Here is a 16,093-nt window from a genome sequence, read left to right on the forward strand (position 1 = left end):
TTAAAAACCCTGAAGCTAATGTTGTACTTAATGGTACAAAAGTGAATGCTTTCCACTTAAGATCCAGAACAAGTCAAGGATAGCTATCTTGATCACTGAAAGCTCTAGTTCTTCTAATTCAAGTACTGAAAGTTCTAGCCAGTGTAGTTAGGCTACACTGTAATAAAAGAAGTAAAAGCATATAAATTTCAAGGAAACAAAATGGTTCTTTTCTGCAGATAACATGATTATAGAAAAGTCCTGTAACTAGTAAGGGAATCCAGTGAAGTCATAGGGTATAAGCCCTACATACAAAAATTAATTGTAGTTTATTAGCAGTGAACATGTAGACACAAACATAATTCCATTTATAATTACTTAAACATCTGTTGGAGTTACATGCTGAAAATTACAGTGTGGGTAAACGGAAGATCTAGATTAATGGAGAAACATACCATGTTCATGAATTGGAACACAACACAGTAGTGATGTGAGTTTTCCCCAAATTTTATGAAAATTTATAGGCCTAATGCAATTTATACCAAAGTCTCTGCAGGAATTTTGAATACAGGCAAGGTTATATTAAGATTTATGTGTAAAGATAAACCAGAATAGCTGACAATTTTGAAAAACAGTAAAATTGGGATAATCAGTTTATCTGGTTGTAAGATATTTCATAGCTACCATAATCAAGCGGAACAGAATAGAGAACCCACATAAATACAAAGCAGACTTTTGACAAAGACACAAAAGTAATTTAATGGAGGAAAGCTTCACCAAATGGTGATTGTTTAGGATTTAGATCTAAAATGTTTCTTAAACTGAAGTAGGAAAAACATGTTCAAATGGGAAGGGGAACAAGAAAAGGGGAGAGGAAAGGGAAGGAAGGGAAAATGAAAAGAGAATAGAAGAAGAAAAATGGAAACAAAGGTTGTGTAAGTGGAAAGGGAAAGAAGGATTGAAGGGAGGGGAGGGGAATGGGAAAAAAGGATTAAGATATTATATACAGGTACAAATTCCCTGCAATGAATGTGATCCATGTGTATGACATATTCATATACTAATAAAATGTTTAAAAAGTAGCGTTCACCAAATTCTCATGTGTGTGAGAAGTGACTGGATTGCAGGGGCATGATACCCGTCAGTGATGAGCTCTGTAGTTGAATGTCCTCTCGGGAGATAGGGTCTTGTTGGAGGTGGGTCACCAGGGACTTGACCTGGAAGGATACATTCTTGTTCCCTGCTCCTCCGGTCTTTCCTTCCTGGCTGCCATGGGTTGAATACCTTTCCCTTCACCATACTCCTCTGCCATCCTGTTTCTGCCTTAGAGCCAGACAACTTGGACGGAAACAGTGAGGCAAAGTAAGCCTGTCCTCCATTAAGTTGTGGGTGTTGGGTATTTTGCTTGAGCCCCGCCTGGGCAACTTAGACCCTGTCTCAAAATAAAGGGCTGGCAATACAGCTCAGTGGTAGAGCTTCCCTAGCAAGCTCAAGGATCTGGGTTTTATCCCCAGTACCACAAATAAAACAGTATAAAATTTTAAAATTCTCACTTGTATTTTGAGCTATTTCTGAGCTTTCTGTTCACTTCCATTGATCTGTCTGCCAAACAGGGCAATATTCCTATAGCTTTATAATTTATGTACTATTTAACATATGGTGATATTATATAGTAATATAGTAGTATATTATTATATGTAATATGTATTTTAAATTTCATAGAGTACTGTACAGTGTTGTTGCAAAGACTCAGACACAGAGTAGTGTTAAAGACCTCTTTACTGCTCGTCTCTCACCCCAAAGGTAACTCTTCACAGGTGGTGTATGTGCTTTTATATAGCCTTTTCTCAATGGATTTAGTATCAATATGTTTATACACATATAAAATTCATTTTCTGCTAGCACTAATGAAATCATACTACATCAGATTATCAGATACAGGATACCATCAATAATAATGTGCACCACATAGATCATGCAGAGAATGTACTGTCTGGTGAATTATGGCATTGCCTTTCAGTTATAATTTTTATTCTACATTTATTGAAAGAGCTTGTGTAGTCTTATGTGCATATAACTGTGTGTCCCATATAATGACCAGACAGTAAATGGAAAATGTAAATAAAAATTAGTCCTAGTGTTTGCAGAAATATGTTGATGTTGAGAATCTGATTGTTTTAAGTGACTTCTGACCAGAATTGCCCACATCCCTGTTTTCACACACCGTGTTTGTCTTCACTCCCTCTACAAGCATTGAATGCAGCGTTTCTTCCAAGACTACTGCTGTCTCAGGAATTTTCTTCCAAGTTGCTAACACACATTCTGCAATTCTTGTTGTTGGCACTTTCTTGGGCTTTTTTTTTTAATTTTAAAAAATAGAAGGAAAACATATTAACAAACAGCCATCCATTTACAAAATAGCATAAGAATTTTCTTGATCTTATAAGATGTTAACAGAAAGTTTTCAGCCAGGACTCACATTCCCTTCTCAAATTGTCCTTAAAATGGTTTGTTAACTTAAATTGTAAGAGGTCTTTATATGTTTATGCAATATAGCTACATTTTGATAGCACTAGACTGGTAGTACTTAAACTGTGATTAAGGGTCTTCTGATTTTCGGAGAGTTTGACAGGTAACAAAATGTGTCTCAGAATCAGTTGGTTTATAAGTGTTGTTCTGCAGAGTAATTTTTTTTTATCTAATATGGTGCAAGAGATCTTTTCATGTTAGTCTGTTATAGGCTACCTCTTAGTAAAACAAAAACTGCAGTATTCCCAGAATATTATAGCACAATTTGTACAACCACTTTTTTATTGATAGATATCTACCTTGTTTCTGAGTACTGTAAAAATGCTACAGTAAACACCTTTCACATGTGTAATTGAGTATTTTTCTAGGACATATTTAGAAGTTAAATTCTATATTGAAGCATATGCCCATTTTCTCCCTGGCAGTTGAAATAAGTACCTTTGAACTGAGCTAAATCCTCAGCCATGTTTTAAAGGTTTGTTTGTTTTTAAATTTTGAGACAAAGTCTTGTTAAGTTGCCCAGGCTGGGGTTAAGCTTTTGATTCTCTTGCCTCAGCCTTTTCAATTTTTTATTGTCACATCAGAAAGCCTTATTTTGAAGTGTTATCATATGTGTGTTGGTATGCTCATATATTTCCTTATTATTGTCCACACTGGATAAGTTCAGGAGTTTCTGCCATTCACCCTGGATTAAGAGTCATGTATTACTGTTATTTTAGTTTGTATTTCCCCACTACTAATAGGATACTTTTCACATGCAGAGCAAATTAAAATAACCCCCACTCACTGGCTCACCATTCCTACGGTCAGGAGTCCAGCCAGCTGCAGCTGTATCTGATGGCTTGACCAGGTAGAGATCTGCTTGAATCGTAGGCAGAATTCATTTTCTTACGGTTGTGAACCTGTGTCCAATTGTCTTGCTGGCTGCTCTTAGCTCCTGCACCAGGTAGGGTCTGACTGCTTTTAGCTCCTAGAGGCCACTCACATCCTTGCTATGTGGCTTGCTCTGGCTCACCCACCAGGCCCTCCTGTCAGATCTCTCACTTCGAAGTTCTTGTTCTCCCTCCTGGGCCAGTTGCTTTTTGAGGGTTCTTGGGGTTAGGTCAAGCTCACCCAGGTCATCTCCCTATATTCAGTCAATATGCCATACAGCATAGCTTAGTCACTGGGTTAAGATCTTCTCTCAGTCCTGGGATTGTTTTGGACATATGCACCTGGCTGCAGGAAATCCTGGGGCCATCTTAGAATTCTGCTTCCCACATCACCTGATAAGCGGATGACTCTTACATCAGACAGGAGTCGGAGTTTGAGCATGGCTTATGCCAGGCACAGACGTGTGCACATGTGTGTGTAAAGGACTACCAAAGAAACCAGGAGTAGTTTCCGTAAGGTGCTCATAGTCTGATAGAATCTCAGCAGTTGAAGGAAGCTTAGGGTATGCATCTCTTCCAAGGAAACAGCCCCAGCACCCTCAGCTCTATCTCCTATGAGGGCCGCCAGACTTCTCTTCATTCTTGCTTTGTGACGGGAGGGAGGAGGAGGAAAGACAAAGTCCTTCTGACCAGAGTAGCCTGTGGGTAGTGGTTTACCAAAGGTTAACCAGGGCCACCAGCCCTCTGAGGGAGAGAAGGTGGAGGATCAGGGAAGGCTTCCTGAGGAGGTTGCCTTTGAATTTGACCTTAAAGACTAGCGAGAATCTCAAAAGGAGACGCTAGGGGCTGGGGATTTAGCTGAGCGGCAAAAGCGCTTGCCTGGCAAGCGCAAGGTCGTGAGTTCGGTTCCCGGTACCGGAGAAAAACCAAAAAAAAAAAAAAAAAAAAATCAAAAGGAGACGCTAGATATGGGAAGAGGCTTCCGGAAGGGATACAGCAAAGGCACAGGGGTGGAAGCTCAAGGGGCATTTCAGGGAAGGACAAATCAGCACTGTGCGGAGCCCCGGGAGTTTGAGAATGGAGGAGCAGCCGGGAAGGGGAGTTGGGGCTGGACTGTGAAGAGGCTTAAGGAACAGTCAGAGGAGTGTGAGCTTCGGTAAAAATGCAAGGTCGGCTTGACTTATTTAGAGTAGAATGTTCTTGCCATTGCCCAAGAGGGAGAGGCTCTATTCCAAGTTAATATTCCATTTTATACCTAATACGAAAGAGAGAAACACAGGTACTTAAGCTTAGAGTAAACACAGTCATTATAGTGACCACAAAGCATCACTGATAGGCTAATAAAAAAGGAAAGGAGTCACAGGAGAAACAAGTTCACCTCCGCAGTGTGTAAAACAACACAACCCAGAAGTACTACTGACCTTCCTGTGACGAACCAAGCCCTGAGAGCTTTGTAATTGAAAATCAGACCACGAGCAAACTGCCCTTCATGGTTGTTATGGGTTGAGTTATGTCTTCACAAAAGATATGTCTACATCCTAACCTCTGGTGCCTGTGATGTGACATTATGTGGGAATAGAGTCATTTTAGATGTAATCACGTGAAGATGAGATCATTGAGGTGGGTGCTGTACAACTGGTGTCCTTAGATGAAGAGAAAGACAGCTGGCCACGTGGACTAACATGAAAAGATCTCTTGTACCGTATTAGATAAGAAACACCAAAGACCACCACCACCACCCACCGCTAGGAGAGAGCAAGCAAGAAGCCTTCTCTGCTGGGGCCCTCACCTGACTTTAGACTTCTGGCCTCTACAAGTGTGAGAGAATAAATTTCCATTGTTTAAGCCACGTTATTGCAGCCCTAAATAATACAACATTCGTTCATTCTTCAGGCACACAGCATGTGTGCACTGCACCAGGCTCCATGCTGCGAGGTTTAGGTGACTCTGCTGAGGTGCTGGCTCTACACGAGGATCTGAACATGGTTAATGTGGCAGGTTGGCTTCTAAAAAGTTAGTGTCAGGCCAGGCCAAGCCACACTGCAAGGATCTTATGGGGACCCACTGAGAACACGCAGTCTCCTCAGGCTGAGAAGGCCAAGGGCATACGGGGCAGGATCAGAGCAAGTCCCTGAAACTCTCTGAGGCAGAACGAGGGCAGGAGGATGTTGCTTTTCACTTTTTGGATCCTGGACTGCCCTTCTTTGACAAATTGAGGACCAACCAAAGTACTGCTCAGACAAGAGGTGGCACAGAGTTTCAAACTATCCTGCCCGGAGTGAGAACACTGCTACCACAATCACCTTTTTCACTTTTTACAAATCAGTAACTGGCAAACATCAGGCAGCGTACAGTCCCAGTTCCAATGTCACGTCGCAGTCCTGTGACTCGTTGACCTTTTGACAACTTATTTAACATCTTTCAAACTCATTTTCTTTATCTGCAAAACACAGGGACATGTAACTGTTTCAGGTCTGGTGTGAGAAAAATGAATGTGACTTTCTTAACACTGGGCCTCGTGCCTAGGAACACACAAGGAAGTGCAGTCTTAAAGGAAAAGCACAAAGTGTTGGGGTGTCACTTGCTTTTGGAGGGATGGGCCTGACTATACACTTCACACAGTGGGGCTACTTTTGTGTCCTGTTTGGGGACTGGTGGCCCTCTCCAGTCTCAGGCTCTGGAGCTCCTCTGATCCCAGCTGGCAGAGTGACCTCAGTTGCCATGGAGCCCCTTTTCCCAGGAACCCGGAGAAAGGACTGCAAGAGCAATGTTTATTGGGAGACGCAACAGGTGACCAGGTGAGACTAGAGGCGAAGATGCGGGGCAGGTCTTGGCCTTCAGGGCCACCTAAGGCTCCGCCACTCCCGACCCTGGGAGCCCGAGAAGGGACTGGAACTGGGTGCCCCACTGTGGACGTGATCTGCCCGTTAGGTGGCAGCGCTGAAGGCCACCTAGGAAAGGCGGCCAGAGCGCAGTCCTCTCGGCAGGGAAAGCTGAGAAGCTGCCCAGCTGGGGCAACGCAAGACAGCGTGGCTCAGGGCTTCGAAGGCTCTTCTCTGGCTTCCCGCGGCCACCACTGGGTGTCGCCATTGCCCCGCCAAGGGCGCAGGAGACTTGGTCCTCCGAGGATCCTCCTAGTTCCCTCCGCTCTAGATAGGCACTGCCCAGGGCCAGGGTACCCAGAACATGAATCTGTCTCTGTGAATCATCCAAGGTGGCTCCCCAAAGGGTGGCCCTGGGCCAACCCCGAGGGGCGCAAAGCCCGCGCTGAGGCTCCCAATACCCAGATCCTGCAGAGGCCGGAGCTACCAAGATGGTGCAGGACTCCTGACAACTGACTTTATTTCCACACCATCCTCTGTCTTGCACAGGGACTGAGCCAGGGCCCCATGTTCTCAGAAGGCGGCAGAGCCTCGCTCAGCAGGGAGGCTCAGGGCAAAGGCCTTGCTCTCCGGCCTGTCCCATCCTGAGGTCTCTGGACCTGTGCTCCTCCTTCCACGTCGCTAACAAGTGGTTTTTCCTCTGTCTGGTCCTGCCGGCTCATTTGGATGCAAGAACCATCACCTCTCGGCCTCCTGACAGTTAAGAGCTTGCAGGCTGGAAGTGCTGGCAAAGGACTGTAATCTCAGCACTCTGGGAAGCTGAGGCAGGAGGATTGCAAATTAGAGCCCTGTCTGGACAATTTAGCAATTTAGTAAAACCCTCTCTCAGAAAAAAGGGGGCGGGGAACATAGCTCAGGGTCAAAGCCCTGGTTTCAATCTCCAGTACTGCAAAGGCAGAGAGAAGAGAGAGACAGAGACAGAGACAGAGAGAGAGACAACAAACATGAATCACCTTTGCAGGCCTTTCAGTGGGGGAGAAGAGGGGTTCTGCTGGCTCTCAGGGCTGCTGGCTTCTGGCTGTTGGGCCCACTTCACAGGACAGGCCTATTCTGAAAGCTGGGAGCTGCAGGCTGTGACCCGTTACACACCCTGGAGGCAGGACTGGCCTCAGGGGACCCAGGCTATCATGGTGTCAAGTGCAGAGGTGGCTGGTAGGGAAAAGTAGCAGAGTGCCTAGCACTTTTTCATTGGAGGCCACCGCTCTCTGGGATGTTTCCTCCTTCCTCAGTTTAGTTTGAACTGTGTCCTTTTGTTTTCCATCCTGGAGGCGACTCTGGAGGAGCCTTGGGGTGGATGTTCCTCTGGGGTGTATTACCTATCATTGGGGCAGAAGCACCTGCAGGCCTGGCCCCACAAACCTTGATGACTTGGCCCTGGGATGTTAGAAAACTGAAAAGAAGACAAAGTCCTCAGGACCCTTCAGTCTGGGGTACCCCACTTGAGCCCATTCCTTATAGTCAGTGGAGGGCTGCTTCTTAGCACCCCAGTTTCCTCATGATGGGTAATCTGGCTTCCTTTCTGTCATGGGGTGCAGCAGAAAAAAATTAGATCAGAATGGCAAACTGGCTGGTGCCTGATCAGACAATGTGAGAAACAAGTGGGTACAAAAAAATTTTTTTTTCTTAAAATATGAGGCTCTTTTGGGTTAAATATGACTTTCTAGCCTTTTGGTAGAGACATACAAGGGTAGACTGAAAAATATGGTGAATGTTTAAATTTTTAAAAAATTTATTACAGTAAAAGATACATGGACACTAATCTCCCTCATAGTATTTCCCCTCAGTTCATACTCACTTATCCCATCACTCTTGCCACCTTCTGAAGCAGTTCTAGAAGTCTTCTTTCATTAGTGTCTTTACAAGGTGTGATGAGAAACACAATGAATGCTGCAGCCAGTACCGTCTTAATGGAAAAGGTGTGTCCTCATCTGCCTTGCTCACCTGATCTGGCACTATGTGACTTTCGGCTCTTCCCCAAAGTCAAGATGACCATGAAAGGTAAGTGTTTTGAATCAATTCAGCACCTTGAGGTAGCCACAACAGTGCAACTAAAGACACTCACAAAAGAGGACTTCTGGAACTGTTTCAGAAAGCGGCAAAAATGATAGCATAAGTGTGTTCCAAGAGAGGGGGAGTATTCTGTGGGGAGATTAATAGTAACGTGTCTTTTATTACAATAAATATTTAAATTAAACATACACCGACTTTTAAACATTGTTTATTAGTATATGTTTGTAGTATTTAAGGATGGCATTCATTGTGGAGAGTAGTTACATGTATACATCTTAATTCTTTTTATCCCTCACCCTTCCCCTTCTTCTCCTCTACATTTGAGATCCCTTCTCATTTATAAAAGATCTTTCTGTTTCCTATTGCTCTTTAAATATACTTATACTTTGGATTTCTCATATAAGTGAAGTTATAGAGTATTTAAGTTTGTATGTCTGATTTATTTCACATAACATTATGGTCTCAAGGGACATCCATTTTCCCAAATCTGACTCATTTATCTTTCTTTATGGTAGAATAGTACTCCCTTGTATATAAATACCAATTTTCTTTATCTTTTAATGGACATGTAGGCTTCTTCTAAGATTTAGCTATTGAGTTGTGCTGCTATAAACATGGATGTGCGTGCATCAGTGCAGTATGTCTTTCATTCTTGGGAAGATACCCAGGAGAGGTGTACCTTGGTTGAATGGAATTTCTAGTTTTATCTTCAGGACTCTCCATACTGATTTTCACAGTGGTTGTCACATTCCCACCAACAATGCAGACGGGTTCCTTTTCCCCCCGCAACCTCTCTGGTATTTGTCATTGTTTTATTTCTTGATGATGATCATTTTCTCTGAAATAAGATGAAATCTCAGTATTGTTGAATTTGCATTTCTCTAATGGCCAGAGATGTTAAACATTTTTTCATGTGTTTACTGGCCATTTATACTTTTGCTTCTGAAAAGTGTCTATCCATTTCAGTTACTCATTTTTTGATTGGGTCTTTTATTTTGGTGAGGGTCTCATTTTTTTGAGTTCTTTACATATTCTAGATATTAGCACTGTGTCAGAGGAGTAGCTGCCAAATTATTTCCCATTCTATATGTTGTCTATTCTATTCCTTATTTCCTTTGCTGTGCAGAAGCTTTTTAATTTTATATAATGCTATTTGTTGATTCTTGGTGTTATTTCTTTTGTAATTTGGAAAATCCTTATCTGTGTCTTCAAGGGTTTTACCTATTTTATCTTCCATCACATTAAATGTTTCTGTTTTAATATCTAGGTCTTCGATCCATTTTGATTTTATTTTGGTGCATGGTGATAGATAGGGGCCTAGATTCAATCTTCTGCCTGTATGTAACCATTTTTTAGTACCATTTGTTTAAGAAGCTGTCTTCTTCTGGTGTATGCTTTTGGCCCTTTTGTCAAAGATCAAAGGACTTAATGTGCCTGGTTTGTTTCTGCTGCCTCTATTCTGTTCCATTGATCTGCATGCCTGTTTTTGTGCCAGTACTATGCTGTTTTTATCACTACAGTTTTGTAATATAACTTGAAGTTCAGGACTGTGATGCTTCCTGTTTTGTTTTTGTTGCCCAGGATTGCTTTTGCTATTCTGGGGCTCTTCTGATTCCATATACATTTTAGAATTTTTTTTCTGGTTCCGTGTGGAATACTTTTGGCATTTTGATCAGAACTGCATTAAATCTCTTTATATCACCTTTTGCAGTTTGGCCATTTTGACAGTATAAGTTTGTCTATCCAGTAGCAGGGGATATCTTTCCACTTTCTGATGTCCTGTTTGACCTCCTTTTTCAGAGTACTATTGTTTTCATTGTGAAAGCCTTTTACTTCCTTGGTTAGGTTACATTTAAGTATTTAATTTTTCTTGAAGCTGTTGTGAATATTCTTTTCCTAATTTCTTTCTCCACATGCCTTATTTTTTGATCATACTGTGCAGATATGTATGAAAAATACTTCACTTTCCTTCTCAACTTCACCGTAAGAAAAACTGGAGACGAAGTTCATTGCAGCTGTCCACTGCCCCACATGGGCCTCCTTGAGGGGTGGGGCATAGGGGATGGGGGTGACACCTCACCCAGCAGGCAGCAGCTGAGTGCAGCAAGCCACTGCCAGGCAGGAGCCGGCCTTTTGCCACTAGATCTAGTATTTCCAGGGAAACCGGAAACTCATATTTTTACTGCTGTTTCCCAATGTTTAAATGTTGGCACATGATTCAAGAAACGGTCCAATGCTGCGGGCCAATCCAAACAGGTCTGGAGGGCAGCTGAAGGCCTCTGGTGACCCCAGACCCAGACCTCTGCAGGCCATGTGCTGTCTGCTGGCTCATGACCACCCCTCTCTGCTGGCAGTGCGAGAATGACTGCAGCCTCGCCTCGCTGCTCCGCAGCTGTCGTGTGGCTGAGATGCTGAGATACTTCATTCTGAGATAGAGACAGGAAGGGTTTTCTGGAGGAATGACACTGATCTTTCTCAGCGTTTCTCCAGAAGAGCATGGGATAATTTTTCAGTCTCTGCAGCAACACAGGGGTAGCTACAAACCTGGTGGTCACTTCTGTCACCTCAGTTTCATAACGTGTAATATGGATATGAAGGGGCCCGGCTAGCACGGATCCAAACCAAATCTTCACTGGCTCTAGGGCCTTGGAGGGGTGGGGGAGTAGCAGTGGGTTTTTGTAACATTAAAATGTAATAATTTCACTCCATGGTTTTAGCTCAGTCTTCTGGGTCACACTGAAAGAGCTTTGGGTGTAATTTTAAATTTTCTAATAGCTGCATTAAAAAATTTAAAAAATAAGTGAACTAGATTTTACTAACACATTTTATATAGTGTAATATGTAAACATTTTCAGTTCAATGTATCATCCGTATGAAAATATTACAGAGATATTTTACATTATTTTTTCATGCCAAGGTTTGGAGACTCACTGTGTGTTCGACGGCATGTCACGTGCTCATTAGCCACGTGTGGCTGTTGGTTACCACGCTGGACAAGGCCGTCCGAGGCAGGAAGTGCCAGCGATCACTGCGTTCGCAAGTGTGGCCCAAGCAGGAAAGGAAATCGTGCATTTTCCTCAGTGAGGGAAAGCACTGCACAGTCTCCTTACTTCCCCCGTTCCCTGAATTTCTTTCCACGGAAAACGTGTCTTCATAGGGAAAGCGGCCACACCATCTTTATTTACCTAGCATGCATCGCGCTGCTGTCCAGCCCAGGCCATCAGATGGCACCAGTCTCCATGCTGGTCAGCACTGGGGATGGGCGAAGCCTACGGAGGAGAGATGAACAGCCACTCTGAAACTTGCGGCTGATCTTGCCTCAGCCTGACAGTAGCAGGAGATCTGCGCAGCCTCTACTGTTCCAAAGCAGCTGTGAGCAGGAGAAGAAACTAGGGGAGAGGAACAGAGAAGTCCCCGACCCAAGACCCCTTTTGAGACCCGTAGTGTTCTGGGTGGGAGAGTGAACTCGAGCCAGAGAAGTTTCTGCTAATCATTCTGCTTGGCTTGATTTACTCATTATTGAGCAAAGGCCGTTGTTGTCTCTGAAAACAATCAAAGAATTTGCTTTAAAATAGTCCACCAAGGGGCTGGGGATATAGCTCAGCAGCACAGTGCCTGCCAGGCAAGGGCAAGGTTCTGAGTTCTATTCCTAGTACCAAAAAATGAGAAAAGAAACGAGAATGCTAAACTATTCCACCAAAAATGGAGGGTATGTTGAGAGGAGATGCGAATTGATAAAACTGGTTACATGGAGGTTTATTATACCACTGCCTTTTTTTTTTGGTCATGTATAGAATTATCCATAATAAATGCTTATAAAGTGACTAGAGAGGTGGTGGTGAACCTATGGCACATGCATTATCATTAAAAGCTCTAAAAGGTTCGCCATCACCGGGCTATAGGAATTTTTAAAATTACAAGAGAACAAGAGAGGCACAAAAGCTGCCAGAGATTCACCCATGGTTGGGATCAGAGCCCTGCAGATCTGGTTTCAACAGGCGAATGATGGGAGAACATCATAAACCCCAGTACACTCCATGAGATCCACTTGTCCAATGTACTGGTTATTGTTTCTGGGTGGTTGAACTGCTGTGTTCCCATCCCATGGACATAGCTTCTAGCTAAGACTTCCTAGCACTCACCCCTGTGGGGCGCAGGCAGATCACTTGCTCCCCAACATATTTGGTTGACTTAATGACACAGTAGCTCCTCACCCCAGACACCATGATGGATGTTCCTGGAGTGCAGAGCCCCTGAGGCACAGAAGGACAACCTCCGTGAAGATACTGGGCACAGTAGGGCCCATTAGTCTCTGAGGAGTGGTTGACATTTTGAAATGAATTCCCAGTCTCTCATAAATAAGCTGGAACACTGAATCACGCCTAGGGCAGGTGGCTGTGGTTAGGCCCCCACGCTTGCTTCATGAAGTGCTGTGGGAGGCTTGGATAACATCTCAATGTGTGAACAGGAATCTGCCCGGTCAAGCTGAGGTCCCTGCATTGGAGCCATAGGCACCGGAGCTGTGTGGGTGAGTGATTTCAGTTACGGCTGACCTTTGGGACAAGACCTGCTGGCTCCTCTGCATGACTCACCATTGTGTGTCAGCTGAAGTCCGAGTCTTCTGAGCCTGAGGCCTGGGCCAAAGGCCCCTAGCTTCCTTTCAGCTGAGGAGAACCATTATTCACGTGGAGACCATTTCAGTCAGCAAAGCATACAAGGAGGCCTCCATAGGCTTCTCTGCCTCCCTGAGGAAAGGCTGACTTTACGCGTTGTCCTTTTTGTCCTGAGTGTAATAGCTAATACTTGATGAAGATTCCTGAGTTTTGGGCATTGTTCGATGCTTTGTGTGAGTTTTTCATTTCTCAGAGTTGCTGTGTGGAGAGCACTATCATCTCCCTGTTGCACAGATGAGAAGCGGGGCTTGCTCAGTGACTTGCCCAAGGATATGCAGTGATTTGTGACCCAGACTCAGCCTGACCACAAAATTCTGGCTCTCTACCGCTGTTTGATCCACTCCCCAGGACACTGAAGAGGCTAAGCTCACGACAGACCCCAATCAAATGATGGGTATGTGGCAGGCTGTGAGGTAGACTTTCCAGCTAACGCCCCAGATAAGCCCAGTGGCAATGCATTTAGAGCCATTTATCCATGAGACATTCCAGTCCACACTGATAAGGGTAGCCTTACCAAGCAGGAGACCTGGGTAAAGAATGAACTAAGGATAATTTATAGCCGGGCATGGTGATGCCTGTAATCCCAGCTGCTCAGGGGGCTGAGGCAGAAGGGTCACAGTTCAAGGACAGCCTGGGCAGCTTAATTAGACCCTTTCTCAAAATAAAAAAATTTAAAAGGACTAGAGGAATGCTTCCTTAGCATTTGTGAGGACTGGGTTCAATCCCCAGTTTTGGAAAATAAGAAAGAAAAAGGAATTTGTAGTGGGGCAAACGTTTCTTTTGAAGCGCAGAGAATACTTCTCTAGGCCAAACTTTCCCTCTGCCCGCGTTGCTGCCCCCTTCATGTGTTTGCCACTGTGTTCGCATGTCCTGAGAGATCACCTGAAGAGCACGGATTAAGAAGGCCCAACAGAGTTGAATTCACAAAGTGCTTTCCATGCTTGACTTTGCCTGCCTCTCTCCATCACTTCGCAGGAGCCCGTTCAGACCCTGGTAGGGATTAGAAGGCAGAATGCCAGGGAGGCCAGAGCTTTTGCTTAGTGGCTCAGATGTGGCTCAAGCTGCACATTCTCACTTGGATTTCCCAGGGAGGACAAGTGGGAAGGGGAAAGATGCCAGCCTGTGTGTCCTAAGGATGTGAGGGGCTGCCTTGAGTAGATTTCCCTCAAGCCCAGTTCTTTGGTAGTTTCTGAACCCTGCCCTCTCTCCTCCCAGGTTGGTCACTCACCGTGGACACGAAGACAGCATCACAGTGGACACATCCGTCTGGGCGAGCAGAGGTCTGGATGAGCAGGCTGCCAGCTCCAATTTCAGTACATGAGAATTCACTGCCAAGCTGGACAGGCTGGGTTTCCACGGGAGTGCGTAGACCCATCACAGAGACCTAAAATTCATGGACGCTTCCATATATAAAGGCCACAGCAGCATCTTGGCACCCCTCGGCTAACATGGTGGTTAGAAGCCCCGTCTGAGAAGTGGGAAATCCCACCTGTTCCTGTTCAGTTCTTAGAGTTTTTCTGTGATTTATGTTGCTCCTTTCCACTTCCTTGCTATGTTGCCTGGGACTCTGTCCCCTTCCGACCCTCAGCCTGCAGGCACTGACACTGACTCAGCTGTTCTAACCGAGGGGTCCACAGGGCTGAGGGCAGCACAGCTTCAGCCTAAGCCTCTGAGATGCGAAGGGTGAGGAAAACTATCGCATCACTTAGCCCAAGAGGACATGGGGACACAGAAAAGCGGAGCCAGCTCTCCAGGTTCACACAGAGCCGAGGTGTGAAGCCAGCTGTTCTGTTGTGACCCCCAAGTCTTTCCAGCCCGGAGACACGGAGGCTCCTTCCCACCTGTCCCCCATGGAGTTGTTAGGGGTCACTGGTTAGTGAGTAACTTCACCAGGAATTCTTAGATATCTGCTCACCAACACCCATCTCTCCAACTGGATTCCAAGACCTTTTAATCAACTCAATTTATTATAAAACAAACAACAAAAATGTTACAAGCGGACCAAGACAAAAAAAGCCAAAAACTGCATCTTATTCCTGGGTGAGATCTGATCCTTAAATCTCCTGACCGCCCAATGGTACCCCATTCCTACATAGCCAGCAGGTGATCTGGACTCTAGGATGGCCCTGGACTTTGGTTTCCAAAATCTTCTCACATGCTTCTAATACGGATTTGTTCGGTATTAGATCACAAGTCTAAGGAATATGCATTAGTTTGCTCGTGTGAAAAATGCGTATTTTAAACTATAAGTAATTATGAGGTGTGATCAGAAACTATGGTGAATGCTTAAATTTTTAAAAATTTATTATGGTAAGACACATTGCCATTAATCTGCCTCACACTATGGCACTTCTTGCTTTAAACACACTTATCCTGTTGATCTTGTCACTTTCTGAAGCAGTTCAGGAAGTCCTATTTGGTGAGTGTTTAGTTGCGCCATTATGGCTGCCTCGATGTCCTGAACTGATTCAAAATATTTACATTGCTTGGTCATTTTGACTTTGGGGAAGAGCCGGAAGTCACACGGTACCAGATCTGATTAGTAAAGTGGATGATGACACACAATATTGTGTGTTTTTATGAGCCTGCCTTTCTGTTCGATGGCCCTTGGCATCAGCACTCAACATACGTTTTTTATCATACTTTTTAAAGACATGAAAGAGGACTTTGAGAAGTACTTCACAAAATGACAAGAATGATAGGGTAAGTGTGTTCGAAGTGAGAGGGTAATATTTTGAGGGGGTTAATGGAAAAGTGTCTTTTAATGTATTACATTTTTAAAAAATTTTAAACATTTACCATATATTTTGATCACATCTCATGCACAGAGAACAAAATCTGGAGTAATGACTGCCAAATCATTAATAGGTTCACCTTTGGGCAGGGTCAAATGTTATTATGGGCCATTTTTACCTTATTTGCATGCCTGCAGATTTTTTTCTGAGATAGAATCTTGCTTTATTTTTACGATCTTCACTTTTTAAAATAATATTTTATATTTTTTGTTTACTGCATAGAGGTCTTAAACCTCTATGTTAGGCTGTTAGGATTTTCTATGCCCATAGTTTATAATACTACTTTCTTAATCTTTTGAATGTGCTTGAGATCTATACTGATGGCTTCTTTTTTTTTTTTTTTTTTTTTTTTT

At 44.0% G+C, this 16,093-nt stretch overlaps 1 long non-coding RNA gene across 4 annotated transcripts in view; it reads right to left on the reverse strand.

The window, feature by feature from the left end:
- LOC102022986 overlaps nt 1-16,093 on the reverse strand; it is a 103,461-nt gene that overhangs the window by 22,145 nt on the left and 65,223 nt on the right. Inside the window, exons 4-5 of one of the 4 annotated variants that reach the window (XR_259079.2) lie at nt 14,174-14,329; nt 3,044-5,820 (exon numbers count right to left, since the gene is read on the reverse strand). This is a non-coding gene — a long non-coding RNA (uncharacterized LOC102022986). Of the gene's footprint in view, nt 1-3,043; nt 5,821-11,195; nt 11,542-13,693; nt 13,936-14,173; nt 14,330-16,093 lie in introns of those variants that run through there. The other 3 variants (XR_001232817.1, XR_001232816.1, XR_001232818.1) reach the window with 3 other exon arrangements.

Source organism: Chinchilla lanigera, unplaced genomic scaffold (assembly GCF_000276665.1).
Source record: "Chinchilla lanigera isolate Chin_1 unplaced genomic scaffold, ChiLan1.0 scaffold00001, whole genome shotgun sequence".
In the NCBI taxonomy this organism is placed as follows: domain Eukaryota; kingdom Metazoa; phylum Chordata; class Mammalia; order Rodentia; family Chinchillidae; genus Chinchilla; species Chinchilla lanigera.